This window comes from Dipodomys merriami, unplaced genomic scaffold (assembly GCF_024711535.1).
Source record: "Dipodomys merriami isolate MVZ:Mamm:240054 unplaced genomic scaffold, mDipMer1.0.p SCAF_24, whole genome shotgun sequence".
In the NCBI taxonomy this organism is placed as follows: Eukaryota; Metazoa; Chordata; class Mammalia; order Rodentia; family Heteromyidae; genus Dipodomys; species Dipodomys merriami.
Genome location: NW_027203826.1, coordinates 25696157 through 25711846, shown reverse-complemented (window position 1 = coordinate 25711846; position 15690 = coordinate 25696157). Strand labels below are relative to the sequence as shown.

Sequence of the window (15690 nt, the reverse complement as noted above, 5' to 3'; positions counted from 1 at the left end):
TAGTTTCTTGAGATTAGACTAATCACGCTTTTGATTCTGATATTATACTCTAGGACACAGCTTTGGGGTTAAAGGCTTCTTGATTACTGCCCATGGTTGGCAGACAGGGCTTTCCTCTTATAGATGAACTTTGCACTTGTCTCCTGACACTGCTTGGTAATGACTGGCTTCTCTCTAGGGCTGAGAAGGCAGTAGAGCAGATGGGCCTGGGGGTAGCTTAAAATACCCTGCACTCGATCGCATGGTGTGTGGGTGTCTCTGTTGTTTGTAATCGTATTTCAGTTCAACAAAGTGGTGTGACTTGCCTTCCCCCAACAACGATGTTCCCTCTGAAGGATTAGACTGAATTCAGAGAAATATTCTGTCTTACTGAAGCTCCTAAAATATTTCCCAAATATATTTAGGCATTATATTTGAGGAAAGTAATTTAAGGGCTGTGCCAGGCAGCAGAATGTATAGATGAGAACAACTCAATAAAAGTCTACTTAAAAAAAAAACAAATTTCCTCAAATGGTCTCAGGTAGCCTGTGTGGGGTGGATGGACTGCCAGACTGCAATGATTCTGGTTTGTTAAGGAGACATAAATTTGCTGATCTACAGCCTAGTAAATTTTATAAACAGGTGGTAAAAAATCTGATCTTTAAAAATTGTTTTCTGTATCTCCTTTAAATGCTGTTTTTTTTTGTTTGTTGTTATTATTGTTGTTTTTCTGAAAGGTCACTTGAGTTTTCTTTAGGAAAAGGAGTCTTCCTTCATCTCTGACCTTCTCTTTAAGTCTTCCCATTAACTGAGTTGGCCTCAAGGTGATAAACCATAATCAATAGGAAGGCTGGTTACTGCGAGGTGCTAATTGACACCCCAAAGAGTGGGGTAATGTCAACAATCGATAGAGAAGACAGAGAGCTGGTAGATTTATGGCTTTGATTTTGAAAAGGTATGGGAATGCCCAGCGATGTTTTCCCTGGACTCCTTTTGAATGTTAATGCTGTCTTGAAGATGATTTCAGACACACTGCTAGGATACTGCTCTACGCGCTGAACAGAAGCCTCTGAAGAGTTGCTGAGGCAGAACTGAAATCATGGCTCGCCTCAAAGAAGCAGCTGTACTGGACGCTAATGAGGCCTTGCACAGAGGGACCATGCTCCTTTAACTCCAGGTTTTAATGGGAAGTTTTGAAGACAGAAACAACAGCCTTTGATCTGGGGTGTGCCATCAGCTGCTCGTGGCTACCACTGCTGTACCTCGGCTCGATCGGCAGGAATGGAAAGTCAAGAGGCTTCTAACTACCTGTAACTGTTCCAGCAGGAAACGGATCAAGTGTTTGTTCAGCCAGATCCAGGTATTTCACAACAATTGTACCTTCGATGGGGCTAATTGGATGCTTTCCTCTAACTTTACAATTCATGCATGAGCAGTAATCACATAGGTGCATTTTGGGTCCAAGTTCTGAATTTAAATCTGGCTGTTAAAGTCTAATTAAACAGTTGGTAGGGAAAGTTAATATGAGGGGATAAAAATGCAATAATGCCTTTATTTTTAAAAGCATGCTCATGCTTGAGTTTATTATGGCATTGATATTGGACAAAGAAGTAGGAAAATAGGCTTTTTTTCCTTCCCCTAAGCTGCAGTAAATTATTCTTTAAAGCTGTTTGCTTATTTATTGCATTATGTTTTTTCCATTCACATCCAACCTCCCAAAAGGTTAACAAGGATGTTTTGATTTGTTTACGAAGATCACAACTCAACAACTCCCAATAAGATTGCTGCCTGTCCCTGGGTGCTGAGCACTGGGGAGCATTAGCAAGGGGTCTTTTTCTCTGAGAAATGCCCAAGGAAAAGACAAAAGCAAAACAGGTGCAACAGCGGGGTTATTATTTGAAGTGAACAGTCCCAGTTTGCTAGTGGTGCCAGTGAATGGGGCGCTGCCCAAGTCCCAGGAAGGTGAATATTCCCGGCTGGGCTGCAGCCTTTCCCCTGCAGTCCCTTTAAAACTCTCTCAACTGTGTTGGCAGGAGGATGAAGACAGGGGAGTACAGCTCAGGGAGGGTCTCAAGCTGAGGAGAACGGCTCCACTGATCCAGAGGGGACAGGCAGCAGAGAGTCTGGGATGAAAAGGTCCACTCCCAAACCCCTCATGCCGCCGAGGCTGCAGGCTGACTCTGCGGGCATTGAGCGCAGACCAGACCTCCGGGGGCTGCCACCTCTGCCCAAACTGCCTGTTGACATTTGTAGCTGACTACATTCCCATGTTTGCAAAATGGCTGTGGGATTTCTGGTAGCTTTGGCTCCACTGAGGAGAGAATCAAATCATATTCAACCTTAGCCATCTTGTGAATTTTTTTTTTTAGTATAAACTGATACTCAACCATAGCTTTCCTGTACATTCTGAAGCAGCAGGACTATAGTATGGAGGAGGAAGGAAGGGCTATCTAGATATTCAGAGGTTATTGTTTATGCCAGCCAAAAACAAGGGTAGGAGGCCAGAGGAATTAAAACATGAAGTGTCAACGAAGTCGCAGGAAACCTGAAGTTCTTGGCTGGTCAACCATAAATTTATCTGAACCATTTCATGCCCTTCTGTGTATATTCTGAAAAATTACTGTTCACGGGGCCAGTACGTGGAATTTCCAAAAGATTCTGAGAGAAAGAACTTTTGTCCATGCAGTGAGTTGATTACCGTGGTGACTGGCAGTTTAGGCGGAGGGGAAGGTGTAAGGTGGAGAAGTTTGCACCCCTGCAATGGGTGAGGGGGGTGAGAGGCTGAGGGGCCCTGGAGAGATTCCAGTTCTACAGGCAAGAAGGCAGCTGAAGCTTCCACTAGCTCAAGAGGCAGAGTGATTCTCTTTAGCTCTAGTCTCAGAATGTGTATTGATTATATCACCGAAATCCAAGTTATCAATTCCGTAGTCTGCTTCAGCACCATGACAGAATAGTATGGTGCTTTGGGTAAGCCTCCCTGCCAGACACTGCCGATTGACTCAGTTCTCTCGGATTGGTCTCCCGAGTCTGACAGGTAAACATAGCTAAAGTACACAGGATGTGTGTAGAGCCAAGTGTCCGATCAACATAAACTAGACAAGCCTGTCAATGTTCTTGCTCAATGGCCTGGCTGTTTTTACACCTAGTTTTGAAAACATATCAAGTCACAAAATTAGGGATGTGGCCTAGAAGTTTTAAAAATTAGGCATGGCAATTATGTGGTTTGGGAGCACTTAAAATATAGACAACATTGCCTGACTCTACCCTGCTAGCCATTCACCACAGAGCAATGATGGCTTCTAACTCATTCCAATACTCAGAGAGAATTTAGGCTCCAGCTTTCTTTGCTGGGGGTGGGGAGGGAGGAAGATACTACACCTTGGTAACTGGTTTTTATGATTCTGGGCAGTTTATTTATAAATCTTTGTGTGTGTGTGAATAAATGTCACATTACACAAAACTAGAATACACAAAACACATTGTCACATTACACAAAAATAGGAATAAATGTCACATTACACAAAACTGGAAGGAAGAGGGACAACTCACATTCATCCCCACTTAAATACTAGACCCCCATTCAGGCCAGGCAGAGCTGTAAATACCTCAGCCACAATCATCACAGACCCTCCTGGCATTTGAGTTTGTGACCCCCAAAGTAAAGAAGTAAGTTTCTTCAGACAGGGCTGCAGAACAAGGCACCCTATACATCATTGGTCATACTGTGGCACTTTAAAAATAAAAGAAATGTGTCATTGCTTTAAGATATGGTTCCTTCATAAAATGTATTTTCCTTTCTGTGAACTTGTATAACTAGATGATAATGAAATAACATGTCCAAAGGATCTAGCCCAAGAAAGACAAATGCTAACATGAATAATTTCCGTGTAAGACATTAGGATTAGGTATATTTTAAATGATGACTTAAAGCAGATTTGGTAAGAAGGAGCTGACCTCTTGTGCAGAAGGGTAGCTGTCTGTCTCTGGCTAATTTTTGCATTTGAGGACCCCATCTATCAGCATTGAGTCCAAGGAAAATTTAAGGAGCCAAATAACTAACATCCTTGCCAGCCATGAGAGCTATGACTATTAGAGAATTACTGGGACTTGATCTAACTGTGATTCTTCAAAACAAGACCTACTTTGAAACACAATGACTTGACATCCCAGTTGGGCTGAAGGACAGGAGTTTCCCCCCCACCTGGTTGTATCATTTAGTTTGGAACCTTGGACTGTGAAATCAGTTCTCTGGACTGCAAGAAGCCAGAAATTTGATTCGAAAGAGTCAATGGTCCCAGAACAGCCAGGTATGCCCCCAAGGAGCTTGCTCTTTAACAGGGAGAAGGAGACAACAGCGTCGAGACTTGTCCTGTAATCAGTGCTGCCAAACGGCAGGCAAAGCCTGGGACAGAATAGCAATCTCCATCCAGGGTGAAGGAGACATGGCTGGCCCCACCAGGATATAGATCCTGAAGGAGGTGGGGCGGGGCAGGTGGGACTCCCCAGGAGGAAAGAGAAAAAGGAGATGAGCCATTATGAGGTTGGAGCCCGGAGGTGTTCATCCAGCAAGCAAGTGCTAGATTAACCCGAGGAACAGATAAAATGAGGATATTATTCCTCAGGTGTCCCTCTGAGCAACTGGAAACCAAGTTGCTGTGATACTTGCTGTTTTAAACTTAACCACTGCTGTAGGATGCACTAACTCTGTGGCCTAGAAATGATCAGGGCATCGTGTCCCTAAGAGCTCAAGGGCCTGAGCCACTGAGGTGTGCTGCTCTTGGGAAGGGGCGTGGTGAGTTCTTGGCTCAGTAAGATGAAGCAGGATTGAAGATGCAAGAGGCACAGGCAAGAGAAAGGACAGCGAATGTTGCTGAAACGAAAGCACTTGGCGAATAGGTGAGCACTGGCTAATGTGGGCTGCTGTCACTGGGCTTCATAAGAAATCCTCGGTGTCTCTCAGGGTGCCAGTATCGCAGGGCCCAGGGAGCTTGATTTGAGAGAAGGACTGCATTATAGAATGCTTAAAAATGGTGTTGTGTTAATGAAAGTTTTCTTGGTCTGATAGTAAAATTAGACTTTGTTTCCTCAGCACACAGAAATGGCCCTGGTAAAGGAAAGACACAGATGCAGTGCGTGATTGGGAAAGCCAGTCAAGATTTTAATACTGCCGTGAGTAACGTGGTCCCTCAGACTTAAAATAACTGCCCTTTCCCATTAGTGAGGATGATGGCAGGGTGCGGAAGACAGAATCTTCTGAAGTAATTTGCTTTCTCGTGTTTCACTCTTCATCTATCAGAAGGATTCTTCCTTCAGTTACACACCATTATGAGCCTTTTAAAATAGTCTTTGTTGTTGTTGTTGTTTTTACCAAGAAGGGCCCTTTTACTTTAAGACAGACATGTTTAAAATGTAGGTGTCTCTGCCTCTTTCTGCAATGTGCTAGTCAAGTGTTAAATTCCTTTTTCCCCATCTTTTCTCTGATGCTTCCTTCAATTTGTACATGCTGTTGAGCTTTCTAAATTAGTAAATTATTGATTCGCTGATTGCAGGCTCTTCCAGGGATTTCAATCACTCCAAAGTCCAAATGTGAGGCAGCTGCTGGCGTTCGTTTCTGGATCTCTCTGTTAGATCTCGTAACTGACCATCTCTTCTCTCCTCACTCTTAGAAGATTTCTCCCGTTCAGTCAGTTCCCCGTGGCACCAGCTCCCATCCCCTTTCCCAGCAGCCCACCATGTCTCCGGGTCTTCCGTCTATTCACTGTGTTTTCCTCCTCTTTCAATCACCTCCCTTTTTGTATGGGTAGTGGGGCTTGAACTCAAAGCCTCTCTCTCTTGCTTAGCTTTTTTTTTTCTGCCCAAGGCTAATGCTCTACCATTTGAACCCTGTCTCTACTTATGGCTTTCTACTAGTTAATTGGAGATAAGAACCTCCTGGATTTGCCTGGGCTAGCTTCAAACCAGGATCCTCAGATCTAGCCACCCACCAGTGCCCGGTTTCAAGCTCCTTTCTCTCTACTATATTTCTTCTTCCTGCACATAGCAACAGTCCTCAGGGACAAGTGCCCACCCATGTGTTAATGTGCCACTTTCTTTGGTAGAATATTGCAATGTGATAGGAAGCTTATTTGACCAAAAGAAGTTGTTTTAATCAGAACTTACGTACCATGGTAAACTAAGAGAGGAGAGGTTTACAATTCATGATGTGTCATGGTGTTTTCAAAATTCCTTCACCTATTTTCTTATCAGTTTGATATATCTGGATTACAGGAGCTAATCCAGGATTAAAGGGGTCAACTCCTGGATTGGAAGGCATCCGTCAGGTGCGATTAGAGAAAATACATATACTTAAATTTTAGTAAGCCTCTCAAAGCCTTCCATCAGGCTTCAAAGAGGATTAAATGTACTTTTGCCTCTTGAAATCTTTTTGAGGGGCAGGAATAGAACCCAGATCTTTCTCATACACACTAAATAAGAAAGAGCTCGCCGCTTGCCTTTTCATCAGCAAAAGGTGTTAAAACACAAATTGAAAGTAATGTTTGAAAATCATCTGAACAGTTGCCAGTGGAATCGTGGAGAAGTTGAGGCCCTAAGTCCTTGATAAGAGGCCGAAGAGGGCAGAGAGGCAGAGGGTCTGGCGCTGAAGAACTAGATTCCATCCGTGCCTGCCGGCGCTTGTTGGGAAGGGCTGCTTCACACGCAGCTCCTGAATGGACAGTGCACCAGCGATCAGCCCCGAGTTCCAGGCAAAGCCTAGGAAGAATGAGATACTGATCCAGGAAAAAGGCCTCAACCATGACCCTGTCTTAGGTAGGCAGGGGAAGACTGCTGCAGAATGTCTAGGTAGTTGTTAACAAGCACAGATCAGTTGGGAAAGGGAGGAACTCAGTAAGACACAGCCAGCACTCAGCCAGCTTGACAATGGGTTATTCTCACAGACTCTAGAAGTTCTTTATCTAGTCCTCTCCTGCATTTATTGGATCTAGAAATCCTAGAGTAAATGCATAGACTTTTGTTTTTTCTATATTTCTTTGGGGATTATGATTTTTTTTGGGGGGAGATGCTGGAGGCAGGGCTTGAACTCAGGGTCTAGGAGCTGTTCCTGAGATTGGTGTTGGCTCAAGGATTGTGCTCGACTACTCGAGCCACAGCTCCACTGCCTGCCTTTGGGTGGCTAATTGAAGATAAGAGTCTCATGGACTTTCCTGTTTGGGCTGGCTTTGAACCGCAACCCTTCGATTGCAGCCTTCTGAGTAGTTAGGATTACAGGCACGAGCCACCAACTTCCAGCCTGGCTATGATGTTTTCCTCAAGAATTTTCTCAGCTTTGCTGAAAACAGGCATAGGAAAGGCCTCTCACTCCAGTTGGGCTGGAGGAGACACGGATATAGGATGAGATTTCAGTTAACCAGCAGGGAAAGCAGGGTGGAGAGAAAGTCCTACAAAACACGTGAAGGCAGCAGGACCATGCCCAGGAGGCCTGGCCTGTGTCCACCCATCGTCAGACGCATTCCCTTGTGCTAGCCCTTGAGGGATTTTACATTTAGAACAATTAGGTCCAGTGTAGGCACTTTGGGTGGTGATAGATGACTGTAGTCTATATGCTAAGAAAGCTGCATTGGGAGCTCCAGCCACCTTTCCTGGATCATTTCTCTCCAGCCCCAGTGGAAATCAACATCCAATGCTAGGAAGATCCTTAAAAATAAATGAACTCTAATCAAACCAAGCTCTTATCTTCAGTATTCCTAAATGGCTTATTTTAAAAGATATAACCAACTTTTATCTCAATCTTGCTTCAAAACAAACATGAATCATAAATGAATCTTGCACTGATTCTGACCTTTAAGAAAATAATTCAAGAGGTCCGGGACTTAACTCCATGGAAGAACATTTGCCTGGCAAGTACAAGGCTCTGAGTTCAGTCCTTGATTCTGCAGGAAAGAAAGAGAGAGAGAGAGAGAGAGAGAGAGAGAGAGAGAGAGAGAGAGAGAGAGAGAGAGAGAGAGAGAGAGAGAATAATTCAAGTCAGGCATGGTACCTGAAATCCCAGCACTTGGAAGCAGAGACAAGAAGATCCTAAATTAAAGATCAGTCTCAGCTACTGAGTGAATTCCAAATCCTGTCTCAAAAAGGAAGAGAGTCAAAGGGATGTAGCTTTAAAAAGTTTCTGTTACTCTCAAACATCTAACACCATTCTTTTAGACACTGGTTGTAAAGCAGTTTCACTAGTTATATGTTGGAAGCCTCTTTTAACGCTTTCACTTGCAGAGTGTATCAACTTGCATGCAAACTTTTATTATAACTAATGTTGCACTGAAAGCAGTGATTCTAAGTGGACTGAGGAAATAGTTTTTGGGTTGATGCTTTAGGCAATCATTACAATTTTTATTAGCCACTTACTTTCATCAAGCATAATTTCTTTGAATCTATGTGGATTTCTATAGCTACCCAGCATGTATCGGTTTCTTGCAGACAAATACATCATGATTATATCATATGACTCTCTATAGAGTAATGTTTACTATGTAGAGTGCCAGAAGCTTTTAATGATCTTTCTCTATTTTATTATTTGCCTTTAAGAGCCTGATACTTCATCTTTTTTCCACCAGCAAAATGGAAATAGTGATAACTTTCTCATCTCTTTTTCTTCTTTTCTACCAAATGAGCTTACGTGAAAGGAAGCCATGGTCAATTGTCCTTAAAAAGAACATGGAGTCAATCAATTCTCCTCCTTCAGTTCAGTTCTCTAGATACCTTCCTAGGGTCAAGGAATGAACTCGATCTTTGTTTTTGAAGGCAAAAAAGCAGCAGTGTCTTGATGGTTTGGGAGTTGGAGCTCTTCCTTCCCTTGGCTCAGCACAGAAAGCAAATGAGCAAACAGAGTCCCTTTCTTCACGGCTACTTTTTCTTCTTCTTTGTACATCTTCCAAAGGGTTTTCACAGATATTCGTAGCACCGTGAGATAGTCAGGCATCTCTAAATATGTTTTTTACAGCCTCGTTTCTCTCCAAGATTCCAAACTCATTTAGTAATAGAATGAAAGCCACAGTCCCATGTTCCCTGAGAGATCTGGGGCTATACAGGTCCTTGCTTTCATGGAGCCTGGAGCAAGCTGGCTACTGCATGTCAAGTCCAGCCACAGGACTGGCACACGGGCTGGTGCTCACTCATTGGAACAATTATCAGGTAATGTTACTAGAGGGAAGCTAGAGGGAACTTGGCAGGGAGGCTGGGTTTGGCTTACTTGTGTCGCAAACCAACCCTCCTAGCCCCAGGTGGCCACTGTGAGGACAGTTGGGTATAGTAATTTCATGCAAGAGTAAAATGTTCTTCTCTGTAATCACAGAATTAAGCCCCTCTGATGAAAAGCAAAGCTGGCTGATAGATTACTGCTGTCTGAAAACCATGGTTGTAAATCTAGACAATCAGGTTGATATTTGATAGTTATTCCTTTCCCTTCCCTTTTCTTTCTCCCTAACGGTAGCTCAGCCTGTCTGGAGTGCAGCCGCCATGATGTCAGCAGACTGATGATGGAAGGAAAGGAGGTCAGGAACGCCTGCGATTTGCTTGCCCTGGACAATGGATGGAGGGCAGCCTGTCCCTTCCCCCCTGCTGCCCCTTGGGAATGCGTCAGCGGACTCTAGCATGTCTCTGGAGCAAAAAACAACATTTGTCTTTGTGGTTTTGTTGTTCATTTTCTTGGGAATCCTCATCGTCAGATGCTTCCGGATTCTTCTGGACCCATATCGGAGCATGCCAACCTCAACGTGGGCCGATGGGCTTGAAGGCCTGGAAAAGGGGCAGTTTGACCATGCCCTTGCTTAAAGGGACAGAGCAGCCTCGCCTCCAGAGAGAGTGAAATGTATTTCATGCCAGAGTGCAGATTCCCTTTTGTGGATGCTCTTAACAAATCAACTTTTGACAATACCTAGTCCCAAGACCACAACTCATGATTCCATAAACACAAAAGTACGTGAAGGATATCTTATTTGAGGATGGTAGAAAAGGTTATTATATCAACCAAAACAAACACCCAACAGTCTAAATGTCTATTTAGTCGATGAGTGACTATTGTGGACTATATGATGGTAAAAACCAAGAATATCATCACTGCCATTGAGTTTACCCTAAACCAAATTGCTGGCTAATCTAACCAGACAGGAAAGGATTTAGAAAAGAGCTGATCCCAATCTGGTGACTTAGGAAGAACTGGCTGCCTACTTCCACTCAGGCCTCTCGGTTTGCTCTGTTTATCTCCTGGGCAGAAGGAGAAAGAGTGTGGTTAGAGAACTCAAGGCAGGGACTTGGTTCTGTCCAAAGCAGGGAGCACTGACAAGTAAAGAGAGGCTTAGAAGAGGTTCTGACCTTGGCAGACACAAGTGGTATCATTTTAGTGCAAAACTGAATTGAAAGGCCGTGTGAGAGGTTTCAAAACTTACCAGAGCATTCTCTGTCCTCATGTTCATACCCCAGGTAGAGCTAGCTATACGCAACGTGAATTTACTTTGTTTACACTACCGATTTAAATAATAGGTTACAAGTACAGCTGCAGGTTGCTTTCATTAAAAAAAAAATAAGAAAAAGTTTAGAGAAGACTTTTAGCATCATCAAGAAGAATGTGCATTTATAACTGTATATAGTCATCAAATAAGAAAACCTTTCAAGAATCTTCAATGCCTCCTCTCAGTTCACCAAGACAAATGTGCTGGGGTGCTGTATGGTATTGATTTTTCTAAGAGAGAAGAGGGGGGTGGGAAAGAGCAAAGAACATGAAAGGTCATCTAATGCATCCTATCTCACTTCAAGAAGGGCTCCTGCAGATTGTTCTGACAAGATGTAACAAACAGAACCTTTTCTAAAGGGAGGTTATTAGGGAAGTGAAAAGAAGTGGGGGGGGGTTAAATAGGGAAATAGGGGTCAGTATAATCAAAGTATGTTGTCTATGTAAAAGTAAGAGAATGCCACCATGAAACCCATTATTTTATATGGCTAATATGTACAAAATAGACAAAATATCCATTCTGAAAAAGAATATGTGAACATTTGTATATTTATTGGTACGAATAACTTATATCTAAACCAACTCTCTCTGGCTGTATTTATAATCTGTCTTCCAATTTTCTCCTCAACTAATGATCAGTTTTCAAAGTTCTTTGAAATAGAAAAGGCTAATTATGTCTCAAAGGGCAGTCTTTAATCAAACTTTATTTTTTGAATTATTTTATTTATTTTTTCCTGGTCCTGGGGCTTGAATTCTGGGCCTGGGCTCTATCCCTGAGCGCCTTTTGCTCAAATCTAGCACTCTGCCACTTGAGCCACAGCACTGCTTCTAGCTTCTTCTGTAATTAATTGTAAGAGTTACAAGGACTTTCCTAATGTGGTTGGCTTTGAACCACAATCCTCTGATCTCAGCCTCCTGAGTAGCTAGGATTACAGGTTTAAGCCACTGGTGCCTGGCTATTTTATTACTATTATCTTTAAGTCATTGTACAAAGAGGTTTCAATTCAACAGATCAGCTTATGAGTACTATGCATCTTGATCAGTGTCATCCCTTTTACTCTTCTTTCCCATCTTTCCCACCCCATCCCCTCAACTTTCCTAGTTCCAGTTCAATATATATACACCCATCCCCTCAACTTTCCTAGTTCCAGTTCAATATATATATATACCCATCCCCTCAACTTTCCTAGTTCCAGTTCAATATATATACACATAAAATTACAACTTCATTCTTGTATCCTTCCTATCTAACTTCATTCTTGTCTCTATATGCATACACTTACATTCTGAGTATCCTGTGATCCAGGTTTCCATTCCCCATTTTCTTCTTCAGTTCTTTCCCCCCCCAAACATTGTTATCTTTAAGTAGTTGTACAAAGGATTTGTCATTCAACAAAGTGGTTTGTGAACACAATGTGTCTTGATCAATGTCACCACTTCTTTGATTCTTTATCTATTTCACATTTTGTTTATCCTTTGTCTTTCGTGATTATTCATTGGCTATTTTGAGTAATGTCCTTAGAACACCTGTGTATATGTTTTTGTTTGACATGTCTTCAGTTATCTTCAGTATACATCTATGAGTGGATTTTCTGGGTCACGAGATAGTTGAATATTTCACTTTTTGAGGAATTGTGGGAAAAGAACTGTGTGATTTTATTTTATATCTTTATCAGCAACATGAGAGTTTTGGTTCTTTTCTGAAATCTTTCCAGCTATTCAAATTTCTTTTTTTGCTGCAAGTTATATAACTAACACACCACTCTAAGAATGACTCAGATTTAAACAACAAACACTCATGATGTCTACATGCTAGAAGTGTGTTGAAGCCTTCAAAATTCCTTTCCTTCCAGATCTAAAGCAAAAGACTGCTTTTGAGGTGTGCTTATGTTGTAGCCCGTTGAACCACCAACTATTTTTCCTGTCTTACAAATCCAGACATCTTTACCTCAATGATTATAAGGTGTTTTCCTTCAAATGTGCCATGTATGTTCTTATTAAAAAAATTTCCTGATTTCCCTGAGCAGCTACTGATCACCATTCAAGTGTTTATGAAGCCTTTGTTTTGAGCCTGATATTGCTAACACAGGAAAGAAAGAGAAGGGACAGGGCTGGTTCTCGTTCTGTTAAGCCTTTCTACCTTGTTGAGAAATCAGTGAAAGTTAGTATGGCTGAGTCATTGTTCAAATGACCAATTAAGAAGCCATGGCTTAGCCAGTGGCTGATGCCTGTAATCCTAGCTACTTAGGAGACTGAGATCTGAGGATGGTGATTTGAAACAGGAAAGTCCATGGGGCTTATATCACCAATTGACCACCAGAAATCCAGCTGTGGCAACGTGGCTCAAGAAACACTCAAGCACAGCGCCCAGGCTTTCAGTTCAAGCTTTACAACTGAAGAAAAACCAAAAGACCAAAAGAAAACACCCCAAAACAAAAAAAAACCCAAACCCTATAGCTCACCCAGCCCCTAATCATCCGGGAGCTCACTATCTGTATAGGTTTTTATTTTAAAAATAGTCATGGGCATGGGCATAGGCACGATTACAGTTATGGTAAGATGACAATGCCGATGCATCTAAGAAGCATTAATCAGAATTCTGCCACCTAGGTCACTTTCCCTGGGAGTTTGTTTGTTCCTGACTTCCATCCCAGGGTGTCGATTCTGCAGTTCTCAGTTAGTGCACAGATGTTCCTGAAGATAAAACACAGGGAGAGAGGAATAAGTGTGGCCAAAACGGCGACAAAAAAAAATGTCCCAGGAGACAATGGCTCAGGTGTGCCAAATGCATGCTTAAGTGCTAGCTATAAAACTTTATACAGTGTAAGTTATTCTTAGAAAGTCAATCAGATTCTGACCTGAGAAGACAGGGTGGGTGTTTTTAGTATAAAAGAAAAGGAGAAGGAACAAGGAAACAGAATCAGGAAACAGAGGGGTGGGTGTCAAACTCTTCAGTGACAAAGGCAATGTGAGTGGTAACTAGAGCTCAGCGGAGAAAGGCCAAGGCAGAGCTGGGAAAGTGAAGTGTGGACGCCACTGTTGGTTTACACGAACAAAACTGAGGCAGAGAGTGGTGCGCTGGGTCTGGCTTCCATCCCCTTCCTCCGCGCTGCACGAGTTTAAACTCTATCAGGGGGACAGACCCAGACTTGGAAGCCAGGCCCGGCCAGCAGATGCCTCTCTCGAAGCCTACTGGCTTTTCTTTCTTCCCTTTCTTCCCCACTCTATTTTTGTTTTTTCTTCTCAGATTACAGTTCCATGTTCTACCTTCCCCTGGCTGAGGCTCTCCGGCTGCTCTCTGGCTCAGAGGAGAGAAACATAACAAGTGATAAAAAGCTTTGGCCTCTCCGGAGAAAATTGATCCCCCTGTGAGAAGTGTTCAGTGTGTTATAATTACTCTCACTCCTTGGGGTGAGCCGCATATTCGTGAAAGGTCACAAGAGCCTCTCTCTCTCTCTCTCTCTCTCTCTCTCTCTCTCTCTCTCTCTCTCTCTCTCTCTCTCTCTCTCTCTCTCTGTGTGTGTGTGTGTCTGTCTCTCTGTGTCTCTGTCTCTGTCTGTCTGTCTGTCTGTCTGTCTGTCTGTCTCTCTCTCTCTCTCTCGGGTTTCTGGTTACAGGACTTACAACACAGCACTTTGCCTATCCTACAAGATATTTAGAATGAGTTCAGCTAGCCTTTATGGTGTACATCCACATCTCATGATAACGAAGAAAAAGGAAACTTTTCCAAGGTCATCCTGGAATAGATTTGACTTTTGATTTAGAAAAATGTGGTCACCTCCTACTTACTCAGAGCATTAAATCACCACCTACTTACTCAGAGCACGGTTAATGTGCTCGGAGCCCCCCTCCCCAAGTTCTGGATCAGCCTCTTTCCTTCAAAAAGAATGCAAAGGCTCATGAAAATCAAAGGTAGTTTGGAATGAGGAGGTTAACTTGACTCCTGCTATTACATTAATAAGCATCGTGAGATGAAAATTCTGCTATTTTTAAGAGTTAAGGCTGAAGCAAAATGAAAGTTTCGGGAAGCAGAAGCTAGTGCATATGTTTATAGATGCAGAAAAATATGCATTTGACTTTCTTTTTTATTGGGTTCATCGCACAGCATGGTACTTCAACACTGACACTCTGATGGGACAAGCATGTTGATAAATTTGTTGCAATAAAAAATTTCACCATAAATAATTAAGCAAGAATCCTTGTAGTTTCAAGATGTCAGTTTTGAGAATTGACACACAGCATACATTGAGAAGCAATTATTTTTCAGAAATAGTCTGAGCCTCTAAGTAAAGGATAAAAATCTGAGATTTGTAGAACGTGAGGTAGATGTCTCATTTATGATGAATCACAAAGTTGCAGATTAGAGCTACAATTTCTAGTAAAAGTGCCCACATCATCATCTGTGCCTGTGTAGTCCAGGAATAAACCAGCTCATGGCAGAAGAGGTTATTTGCTTATTTTTGCATGGTAAAAGAAGAGTCCTTCTAAGCTTTGCTTGTCTTTCCTGTTCTTAGAAGGGATGAAAGAATTATTCCCAGACAGATGTGACTCTGTAGATGTGAGCCTCTTTAACCCACAGCTTTCTCTGGAAGATGAGCAAGGGCTCCATACTTCAGTCCGTTTGGAGATCTTTCCAAGGTCATTTGTTTTAGAATAGGAAGTATGCTGGTTAGCACAGAGCAAGGCAGCCTACACTACATTTTCTCTCCTGTTTCCTGCTATCTATGAATATGCATGCCTTGTCTCAAAGTGCCAAAGGATTTCCTTAGGTCTCTGGACCCCACAGCTTTCCCCAGGATCATGACTGATGTCTGTATAGTTCCTTTGCTTTAGACTAAGAGGTATTCTTTTTAAATCATCTTTCAAAAGAGACTTCCCCCTTTATTCTCTTCCAAGCCCTGTTATCAGCCCTAAGCTTATGCCATTTTGTAAAAAGTAATGTCATGGGTTGAAGTTTAAAAAGCTAGAAAGGTTGCATCATCTATATCAATTGTCTTATTTTACATTTAAAGAAATAGAGAAATCGGTCATAAGACACAACCACCCACTAGTTGTAATTAACATCTTCCCTATGTGGTGTGTAGATCCATTCAAACAGAATGACCCCCTAGTAAATTCATATGTGAAAAGATTCTTTTGCTGAACAATATGACAGCAAAAGGAGGAGCAATAACAAAGCCCTGGATGTTGCATTTTCTTTTGGAAAATGCTGA

General features: G+C 42.4%; 1 long non-coding RNA gene across 2 annotated transcripts; it reads left to right on the top strand.

Annotated features, from left to right (window-relative positions):
- Nucleotides 1-919: 919 nt before the first annotated feature.
- Nucleotides 920-9555, top strand: LOC138835856 (uncharacterized). Of its 2 annotated transcripts, none has more exons than XR_011374752.1 (3): nucleotides 920-1339; nucleotides 5069-5148; nucleotides 9461-9555. It is a non-coding gene; the product is annotated as an uncharacterized lncRNA (long non-coding RNA). The 2 variants fall into 2 exon arrangements; XR_011374751.1 differs by lacking the exon at nucleotides 920-1339 and adding an exon at nucleotides 4720-4875.
- Nucleotides 9556-15690: the final 6135 nt, after the last annotated feature.